General features: G+C 40.7%; 1 long non-coding RNA gene across 1 annotated transcript; it reads left to right on the top strand.

Annotated features, from left to right (window-relative positions):
• Positions 1-1,897: 1,897 nt before the first annotated feature.
• LOC134484645 (uncharacterized) lies at positions 1,898-5,876 on the top strand. Its single transcript, XR_010062217.1, has 2 exons — positions 1,898-2,181; positions 5,639-5,876. It is a non-coding gene; the product is annotated as an uncharacterized LOC134484645 (long non-coding RNA).
• Positions 5,877-11,565: the final 5,689 nt, after the last annotated feature.

The raw sequence follows: 11,565 nt of genomic DNA, 5'->3' as shown, positions 1-11,565 counted from the left end.
AGACCTCGCTATTGCCCCACGCAGACCTCGTGACTGCCCCAGCAGACCTTGTCACTACCCCGTGCAGACATCGAGACTGCCCTTGGAGACCTCGCAACTGCCCATGCAGACCTTGCGACTTCCCCGTGGAGACTTCGCAAGTGCCCGGTGAAGACCTCGCAACTGGTCCGTGCAGACCTCGCTACTGCCCCGTGCTAACTCGAGGACGGCCCCTATCCAACTTTGTTTCCTGAGATCAAGGTTCACTCGAGATTCCCCTGCTTTTCTTTCTGGACTTGTCCACAGTTCTCGGGAGAGAGACCCATACTCAAAGGATACAGCTCAACTGATGTTCACCAAGACTCACCTCTGGGCAAGTACATTCACTGCCCCTTACGTGGTAGTAGCCCATTCACGATTTCTTGTTCAATTTTCTTAACGACTAAACAGCCAGATGTGTGGAGAGAGGCCAGCGAGCCTCATCCGGGACTTTACCCTCTGATCATGCACTGCCGATTTCCCAGCCTCCACAGCCTGGAAGCCCCTTCAGTGTCCCCCCAAGCAGATTATAACACCGGACTCCAATGTGGGAAGCACTTCTAGGGTTCCCAGCCTCCGCCACCTGAGACTGCCTTCAGTGTCCCCGAACCAGATTACAACATCATTCCTCAATGGGGGAAGCACTTGAATAGCAGAGACCCGAGCAAGTTTGCACCTCCAGGACTACTTACATGGACTCGGCACAAGTTCAGGTGCCCAAAACCCTATGAAGACCAGAGATTCAAAAAATCTGATGCTCGTGTTAAAGAAAACCTACAGAAACTCAAAGATCATATAAAGGCTTCAGTCAGTAAGAGGGCCCTAGACCCCAAGAGGTAACTGACTGAGAACAAGAAATGGACAGTTCCACTTCCTCTGAGGGTTCCTTGGGGCATGAGTAATCCACTGACCAAGGATAGCAGATCACTGAGTAACACACTGACCAGGGATACCAGAAGATCTGCTTTACATCCTGCTACTAGAAAAAAGAGTGGCCTCATCTTTAGTGCCCATTCTTGGGAAGATGAAAAAAAAAAGCGGGTTATGTCTACTGGGTTTGAAAAAATCTGGACTTTGACGAGTTGGTAGCCAGAGTGCCTGCAACATCTACAAACCACAGTACTGGAGAGAACAGTGAAAGTTTCAGAGAAAACCACACTGTACCTGGGCCACCTTCTGCTGACTCTTCTACTGACAAACTGGGCCAGGTAATATTCACACACATTCCAGGTTCCCAACATCATTCCCTATCTAGACATGGAGAACTTGGATCTCCCATTTTTCCCCAAGATGTTCCTATCCACCCAGGACTTTCCGGAAATAACCAAATGTTTCCAATATTCAATAGGGTTTTTCGACATTTGTCCAGGTGTCCAAAATTCTTCCCATTGATCCTTAACAGAAAATCATATGTTCTCCTCTTCCAGAAGGAGTGTTTTTTTTTTTTCTTCTATTTTCATTAACTTGCAAATTTATTATTTACATTTCAAATGTTATTCCCTTTCTAGGTTATAGGTTAACATTTTCCTAGCTCTTCCCACTCAGCTTCTATAGGGGTGTTCCTAACCCGATCCACCCCCATATTACTTTCCTTCACTGGGGGTTTAGTCTTGGGAGGACCAAAGTCTTCCCCTTCCACTGGTGCCACTACTAGGCATTCAGTGATACCAATGATTTTGGAGTCCCGGGTTAGTTCATGTATAGTCTTTGGGTAGTAGCATGTAACCACTAATGAAGACAAGACAATTCTCTAGATTTAGAGAGATGGAGTATGTAAAGGTTTCCACTGTGTCACAAGAGACTCTCCTGGAAAAGGCACTCTTGAAACTGGTCATTATAAGGAAAGCTGTTCAGCAGGTAGGACATGGAGGTTCTCAGTGACATCATCATCATTAGGTCCTTCCCGAAAAATCTCTTGTAACCTGGAGAGCCCTATCTCCTTCTGTGAGGTCAGAAGTGTTGTTGTGACACCACCTGCTTCTCAGATATTCCTTCAGTACATCTAGGGTTTGTAACTGCCCTTTAATTCAGAGTAAACAGCCATTTTTTAGGGAGAGCAAAGAGGATGAAAGGATCCAAGATGAGGAGAAGGAAGCTGCCCTTCTGTCATGGTATAAAAAAGGAAGAAATACATGGTCCACTGGAGAGCTCAGTGAATCCTGGGTAGGTTTTTAGTGGGTTCCCTGAAGAGACAGCCTTGATCTGAGTCTTCCACATATGGGAATCAGGAGCTGGGAGCCTCTCAGAAGCATCTGGACTTCCCTGTTCTTATGGTTCCTGGAAGTCAGAGTGTTTATATCATTCATTTCTTTATTCCCAAAGCCAAGGGTTGGGAAGGGCACAGTTGATTTCCTGAGAGCTCATGGACTTTACTCTTTTTGAAAAGAAGAAAAAGGTCCTAAGGAAAAAGGGAGAGACAGGAATTGTGTCCCTAGCTCAGAGAAAACTCCTCCATGGTTTGGATACCTATATTGCAGTTTGTGTCTGACACTGATATCTGGGAGAGAGAAGTGCTTCTAGTTGAGATTTCATCATCTGTCTTTCACTAGTATTACTCTGATTACCATTCCCTTACAGTAACCCTTTAGATTTCAATAGGTGAGATTAGGTAGCAGTTTCTTTTACTTCTTCCATTTTTTTTTATTTTTTGGCAAAATTCATTGCTTATTTAATTGGATATTTCTATATTTACATGTCAAATGTTATTTTCTTTCCCAGTTTCCTGTCAATATGAGCCCTATCTGACCCCTCTCCCCTTCTTCTATAACCTCCCATACTGCACCTTGACATTCCCTTGAACTGGGAGTCAAACCTGGAAAGACCAAGGGCTTCTCCTTCTATTGGTGCCCAACAGGGTCATCCTCTGTTACATATGCAGTTGGAGCCATAATTCTGTCCATGCACAAAATATTGGGTTAGTACCAGAAATCTCTGGTTCTTTGGCATTGTTTTTCTTATGTAGTTGAAAGCCCCTTCAGTTCTGTTTGGAGCGACACTCTTGATGCCCTCCACTGTTGATGATATTATTATGGTTAGAATTTACTATCACTATTTTCATGGAAAATCCCCACCAAGCTGCAAAATAGTAATACACATTTGCTGGTAAAGAAAAAATAATACTATTTTAAAGTTGTCCTGCTGACTAATAATATGACAAACCTGTGACATTTCTGATACTTTGTGAACATCACCTTATTACCTGACCACACCAGTATTGTATGTTGGTCCTGGGTAAATGTTCCTTACTTTTCCCTGCCCTCTGTTACCCCTGTTATGGTATAAATTCAGCCTTGGAGGAAAATAAAATTGCCGCCCTGGTCAGACTCCTGTCTTAACGTCATTATTTGTCCCAAGAACCCTTGTCCCAATTCTATTCCAGGCACCCTCTGATCTCTCACTTACAAAAGGCACACAAGTTGCGGCTCTTTGAAGGTGTCCTGGAGGAGAAAGTCTTTCCCTATTAATAGGCTGGTCTGTCTTCTTTGTTTGTGGAAGACTTTGCTCCTTCTTGGACCTTTGGCTCCCACCCCTAACCCCCTCCCAGAGCTATTGCTGAGTGATGGGACAAGCATTCTACTCTCATCTTTTGTGACAGGACACAGAGAATAGGGCTATGGGGTCTTAAAGCACTTTGGTGCATCACAGGGACTGTGCTCCCTCCAGACCACAATTGGTTAAGAGATCAGAGGTAAGCTTGAGCAAATCTGTGTTTTGTGTTCTGTGTTACTTTCTGTTTTGTCTCGGTGTCATGTTTCGCCTTTGTTTCATGCTGACTTGTGTTGTATGCCCCGCTGTCTGAAGGGTTTGAGTCCCAACTGGAGAAGTTTTAGAGTCCACTTGGTGGTCGCTATTGGTCCTGTAAGGGGCTTATGGCTGTGACAGGTCGACTTGCTTGTTGTCACAGGCCATAGGCCCTAGAGGATGCTCTAGGAGGAGAAAGGAATATAGAGGACACTCTAGAGTCACATTGGGAGGTGGGATCAGATGTTCTGCCTCATCCCAGAAACAGCTAAGGTTAAGCTGCATTTTGGGCCAGGTATTGAAGGTAATGGGCATCTGTGGAATTCACTTATAGAATGCTTTTTCTTGGTCTTGTTTGTCTAGTTTTTTTCTTTGGTATTGTCGAGTGTCTTTTTTGCTGTTGTTTCATTTTTGGACTTGGACTGATGATAGTGTTTGAAATCATGGAACTGTTTGCTTTCTTTCTCAAGAAGTTTTACTTGGTCTACTTGGTGCTTAACTTGGAAATAATTTGCTTGAGAGAAATTGTTTTCTGCCAGGGAACCTGCCTTATCTGCTGGCCCTATTGCAAGTGAGGAGTTGGTCTTCAGCATTAAGTCACCTTCCTTGTTAGTCATCATTGACATACACAGTGCCTCTGATCCTATTCCTGCAGCAGTAGGTTCTTGCCCCTGTGGTCAAAATGCCCCAGGTTGGGAATCAGGGTAGTCCCGAAAATAGTTTCAGAAAGAGTCTGCAGCAGACTGTGAGGAACATCTTTGTGCCAGACAGAAAAGGCTTTACTCTAGGATGACAAGAGGAGAAAGTCTTAGCACCGGCTCTTCAGCTTACTCCAACTGGAGGCTGTGGCCACGGTCAGGATCAATGTTTTCTTTTTCATGGCCCTCTAACTCAGTGAGGCGGCTTGGTGAACGGCTACAACTGCAGTCCTTGGAGGGCTATACTTCTATTAAAGATCAGTACTCCAATGTTAGTAATCTATTTATTGGTTGTAAGAGTCCGGAAACCCAACACAATTGTGACCAATGCCTCAGGAATGGTAGCCGAAAGCGTCCTTAAAACCAATTGCCTGTAACTATAGTTTACTCTATGATATCTGAGGCTTCAATCGGATAACACCCCCTGGGCAAGCCCCCCTTCAATTCTCAAATGCTATTTTCTCCTGGTCTTTTGGCGCAAGGTCATCTAGCATGTATGACAGCCTGGAAGAAATTCCCCCCTTAAAGTAGACGAACCATACAATTATTTTATCAGCCACTTGGCATCTAGCACTCAGTTCTTAACCATCTCTCTATCCTTTTGTTATTAATTCTTACTGGAAGCCTAGTGTCCTTCAGAGGCTGGGTCTCTTGATAGGCAGAGCCACTGAGCTGACTCTAAGGAGCTGAGCTGAGCTCAGGACAATCAAAGTCCAGAGAGACAGCCGGTAACAAACCAGCTGCCACTCTGCTCTCATTTTTGTTTCACAGGCACAAAGCTTGTGCCTGATTATGGGCTGGCCTTTTTGCCCCAAGAAAGCTGGCCCATTTAGCTGTATGACTGAATGCTATTTGTCACCTATCTGGTTGTTCCACGTGCTCTCACCATGTCACCCACTAGCATTCTTGCCTGGCACCTCACCGCTGTTCTTAAGAATTTTATCACCCAAGACACTGTGTAATTTGACTTAAAATATATCCCATCCTGCTAATATGGATGTCCCAGATTCACATTCTGAAGGTACTAATTTTAAAACAAGGGATGGTACATTCCCCTAAGTATTAAATTGATATACTTGGGGTCTTAGAACGTTTCAATCAGAGGTTGATACAGAGATTATAATTACTTTAAAATAGTTAAAAGATACAGTGCATTCTTACTGACCTGCTTTTGGGCACAGATCCAAAGAAGGAGCCCAGCGAGGCACTTAACATGGCGTAAGGTACACACGACTTCATCTACAGCCTGCATTCCACTCAAAGGACCTGCTTCCTCAAAGAACTGCATCGCTTCAAGAAGAATGAGAAACCTAACACCCACTCCAGGACAGCTAAATTATGTATTCTTCAAAAATGCAATACCATTCATAGGATTTGACTTTTTGGATAATGCAATTATGATTGTTGCAGGAACCCAAATTGTATTGTCTATTTGATTTATTTTGAGACTTTAAAAAATGTCAATCAGCATGCTATTTTTCCTTCTATGTATCAACACATAATTTATTTTTCAGTTAATGATGCTGTACATTAATTATTTGGGGTTTGCTTATTCCTTATTGGACATGCATGGGATACCTATTTATCTCCTTGTCTTTTGCTTATATATTTTGGCCCTTGGACATTTAATCATTTATCAGCCTTGTTAAGTAACAGGGAGATAATATAACAACAAAACCTATTCACTTATATTATCATAGGCTAACTATCAATGATGCTTTGATGAGGGTCAAGTTCACCTACAAATCTCCAGCCCAGTCCAGGGAAGGACATTTTTGTTCCTCAGTCAAATGAGGCCATCATTCTTTTTTGCCTACTGTCCTGATGCCTTTGCTGAAAAACCAAAAAATTCTCACCCCTGCGTGCAGAGCTGGACAGTCATTGATGGATAGAGAATGATATATTCATGAATAAATGGCCTAAGACAGGAGGGCCGACATTAGCTGCTGCCTTATCCCATGATGGGCCCTGGCTACAAGATTCTCTTGGCCATGTGACAAATAACACCCCAAGTTAGACAGACGCAGTTTCCAAGGGGTGCATTCCAGTACATGCATGGGCACTGGTCACTTTTACATTTGAATATATGTAAATTGGAGATGTTGGTTGCAATTCCCTTGAAGCCCTCCATTGTAAATGTTATTATTATGATTAGTATTAAGTATGACTGGGTTCATGGAAAATCCCCAGCCAGCTGCAGAAGACTAATACAAATCTGGTGGTCAAGAAAATAAAAATATGGTAATGTTGTCCTGCTGATTAATAATATGACAAACCTGTAAACTCTGTACCATCCTTTCAACATCAATCCGTGACCAAACAAATCATGTGTTTTGCCCTGCGTAAATGTTTCTTAGTTCCACCTCCCTCTGTTAACCCTCTTATGGTATAAATTCAGCCTTGGAGAAAAATAAAATTGACGCCTTTTTCAGACTCTTGTCTTGGGATCCTTCTTTGGTCCTTTGTCCCACATTCTCTTCCAGGTACCCTCAGAACCCTCACTTACACAGCATTTGTAATCCCTTCTCAAAATCTACCAACAACATATCAGTTGTCAGTAAACTAGTTTGCCACTAGCATTCACTTCTGTATTTGATATGCTCTAGCTGTCTCTCTTAGGAAGGAGCTATATCCGGTACCTGGCAGAATGCACTTCATAGCTTCATCACTCATATCTAGTTTTGAATATATATATTCAAATATATATATTTGGTGTCTCCTACAGCAATGAGGTTAGGTAGAATTTTAGCATGGATTGTGCGCAACTAGCTAAAGAATGTAGAATTCACAAATGACAATGGCAAATAATCTCACTCCTGTTCTTAGGAACCTATTGAGGTTGATGTTTAACTGGACCTCAAGCCATTCCTCTCACTGCCCATCCTCCTAAGTATGATGTATGGCCTGAAGAAATAATCATGGTGGGAACACAGGTAGGTAGATATGAGAGAACTGATAATTAATTGGAAACAGAACCACATTCTATAGTCTATGTTGTCCTTTGTTTTATTGATATCTGCTATTTTTTGGATAAAATAAGCATTTAGGAGTTTATCATTCGAAGTAGGTAGACAATATTTACATTGTTATATTCATTCTATTGCTAGACCCACATTGTTGCCAAAATCAATGAAAAAAAATGGAATTGGAAAACAGATTATTTGATAACACATTCTGGAATATATATATATATATATATATATATATATATATATATATATATTCCAGAATACACACACACACACACACATACACACATGTATATATATATATATATATATATATATATATATATATATATATATAATATATATATATATATATATATATATATATATATATAAATTCCCCAATCAAGGAATGTTCAAATAGAAAATGAAATACAATATACACTCAATTAAAGGTCTGTAGGGTAAATACAGGTTTTTGGGAAACAAAGAAAACCTAGGAAACTGAACTGTATATCACAGGAATGGACCTGGTAATAGAATTATGATCCAGAAGAATCTCCTCCATCCTATGTTCCTAGATGTTTTCTACTCATGCCAAGCCCCTGAATAACTTTCTCCATTCAGACCATGTAAACACTAATACAGGAAAGAGAAGTATCTAGACTTGGAGAGATGAAGTTTGTAGTACGTACAGGTTTCCACTGTGTCATAGGAGACACACCTGCAAATCACATTCTTGAATATATTCAATGTACCTCTCCAATATTCCTTCAGTTCATATAGGGTTTACTAATTGGCTGCTAATTCAGTGTAAAGGGCCATTTAGGAGGGATGACAAAGAGGATGAAGAAATCAGAGGTGTGGAAAAGAAAGCTGGCCTTCTGTCTTGGTATAAAAAAAGGAAGATATGCATGGATTATGGGAAATCTCAGTCCTTGGTAGGAGTTGAGTATATTCACTTGAGACACAGACATGACCTTAGCCCTCCACATACGGGATTCAGGTGCTGGAGCCTCTCAGAAGCATCCTGACTTCCCTGCTTCTAATGGTTCCTGGAAGTCAGAGAGTTTATATCATTAATATCTTTATCCAAAAGGCCAGGTGTTGTGAAGGACACTGTTCTTTTCCTTAGAACTCATCGTTTTTATTCTTTCTGCCCAGAAGAAAATGGTCCTAAGGAAGAAGTAAAAAAAACATGTATTCTTTCCTCAGCTCAGAGGAAATTACTCAATTATTTGGATACTTATAGAGCAGTATGTTCTGATACTGGTATTTGAGAGAGAGAATTGCTCCAAATTTGGACTTCATCACCTCAGACTTTCCACTAGTATTATTCTGACTATAATTCCCTGATAGGGACCATTTGGATTACTGAGCCAATAGGTCTGATTAGCTGCTAATTTTCTTTTCTTTTCTTTTCTTTCTTTAATTTTTTTTATTTTTTTAGCAAATTTTATAGCATTTTTAAATGGGTATTTCTATATTTACATTTCAAATGTTATTTTCTTTCCCAGTTTCTTGTCCATAAGATTCCTAACTGGTCTTCTTACCCTTCTTCTATAACGCCTTTACTGAGCCTTGACATTCCCTTGAACTAGCAATAAAAACTAGGGAGAACCAAGGGCTTATCCTATCACTGATGCCCAAAATCACCATACTCTGCCACATATACAGTTGGAGCCATAAGTCTGTCTATAAACCGTCTTTGAATATTGGTTTAGTACCAGAAAGCTCAGGTTAGTTGAACTTGTTGTTCTTATTTGGTTGAAAGTCCATTCAGTTCTTGAAATCCTTTCTCAACATCTACAAACAAGGGGTCTGTTTTCAGTTATCTGGTTTGCCACTAGCAATCACTTCTGTATTTGACATGCTCTGGCTGTCTCTCTAATGAAAGATCTATAACTGTTTATTGGCAGAATGCACATTTTAGCTTCATCAATCTTATCTAGTTTTGGTGCCTGATTTTATATATATATATAAAATGGCTCCTACAACTATGAATTTTAGTGGAATATTTACATGGATTCTGTGCAATTAGGTCAAGAATATAGGATCCACAAATGACAATGCCAAATAGATTCCTTCCTGTTCTTATGAACCTGCTGAAGTTGAGGTTTCACTGGACCTAAAGCAATACATTTTGCTGCACATCCCCCTGAAACTGACGTTTGGACTGAAAAACTCTCATGTCTTGCCCTGGGAATACAGGAAGATAGATATTAGAGAAAAGATATGTAATAGAACTATAGAACTGCATTCTATAGTCATTGTTGTCTTTGCTTAACTGATGTCTGTTAATCTTTGGATATTATAATGATTTGGGAGTTGATCATTTGAAGTAGTACACAATATTTCCACTGTTATATTCACGCTATAGCTGGGTCAAGTTTGTTTACCAAATTTATTGCAAAAAATGGAATTCGAAAAATGAAATTTTTGAGTACTCATGCAGGAATATATAGAATATCCCCTGTCAATGAATGTACAATCAAAAAATGTAACAAAATATCCACTAAATTAAAGGTCTGTAGGGAAAATATTGGCACATGGGAAACTGAGAAAACCTAGGGATTTGAATTGTATTTCACAGGATTGGACGTGGGAATAAAATTAATCTCCAGAAGAATCTCCTTCACTCCTTGTTCCTAGATATTTTCTACCCATGCTAAGCCCTTGCCTAACTTTCTCCATTCTGAGCATGTGACCACTAATGAAGCAGAGAAATCTCTAGCTTTAGAGAGATGTAGCATGTGAAGTTTTACCCTGTGTCAAAGGGGACACTACTGGAAAGGGCACACTTGAAACTGGTCAATGTAAGGAAAGCTGTTTAGCAGGTAGGCCATGGCAGTTCTCAGTGACATCATCATTAGGCCCTCCACGAAAAATCCCTTGTATCCTGGAGAGCCCTAGCTTCTTCTGTGACATAACAAGTGTTGCTTCGTCAGCAATTGTCTCTCAGATATTCCTTCCATATATCTATGGTTTACTAATTGGCCTCTAATTCAGAGTAAAGAGCCATTTGGGAGGGTGAACAAACAGGATTAAGAGATCAGAGATGGGGAGAAGGAAGCTGGTCTTTTGTCTTGGTATAAAAGAAAAAAGAAACATGTGGTTCTTGGGAAAACACCCTGGGAAGATGGCTTTAGTTTTTTTGATCTCTGGTTTAACTGTGATCTTGGAGAAGTTGCTGAACATTCTAAAGACCTTTGGGCAGATGGTAAAGTTTCTAGATACCACTTTTTTATTTCATTGGTCCTGGGGATTGTACGGCTGATGGTAAATGTTTCCCAGGAAGACTGCTAAGCCAGATTGATTTTTGGATGCTTTAGAAGACATGGAATATTTCTGATATACTTGGGCTGATGGCACAAGGTCTAAAAGATATTTTTCGATGTGGACTTTCCCTCAGACCTTTGAAAATATAAAAAAAGCTTTTGTAATTTTGAAGTCTAATTTGCACAATGACAAATCACTTTGAGCATGGACAACACTTTCTGGAGCCCTAGAGCAGTGTGAAGAAATTCCCTGAAACCCTGGGCAGACGGTGAACATGCATTTTGGTAGAAAAGTGAGTTTCTTGAGCACCTTGGGACAATATGGAATGTCCAGTATGCCCTTGTAAGGATTGGCAACTTTCCAAAATTCCTTCGTCATTTTTGGAAAATTCCAAGGGCCTATGGACAGATGGAGAATGTGTGGGACTCACCTGAGGAGTAGTTGTATCTTTTGGTGTCTCTTTTTTTCCAGAAGATGACACAATATCCCAATTCACAACTGTCTTCCTCAGAGGAGAAAGTTCTCAAGACTCCATCCGAAGGATCAAATCTTAACCCTGTGTTTCTAGAGACTGGATGCTTATGGTCCACTATGGTAGAGGGAGAATGCAATCTATTTCTTCCCAGAGTGCACATGTGATATAAATCTACTTGGGTAGAGAGGGATAATTGTAAAGCATGCTGTTCAGCTGCAGTAGATCCTCAGACATCCTTCTCAGATGAGGAAGGTCTTAATGTATCATGTATATGTATAGAAATCCTGACTGTGACATCAGAATGGTGGTTAGGTATTAGAGCTACCTCTGAAGATGTGACTTCTTCTAGAGCATCATGGACATATGTGAAAGATCTGGGAGCCTCATGAGCAGATAAAGATGTTTC

The sequence above is a fragment of the Rattus norvegicus genome (assembly GCF_036323735.1).
Source record: "Rattus norvegicus strain BN/NHsdMcwi chromosome Y unlocalized genomic scaffold, GRCr8 chrY_unlocalized_21, whole genome shotgun sequence".
NCBI lineage: Eukaryota > Metazoa > Chordata > Mammalia > Rodentia > Muridae > Rattus > Rattus norvegicus.
The sequence above is the reverse complement of the archived record's forward strand: the minus strand, read 5'-3'. Positions and strand labels throughout refer to the sequence as shown.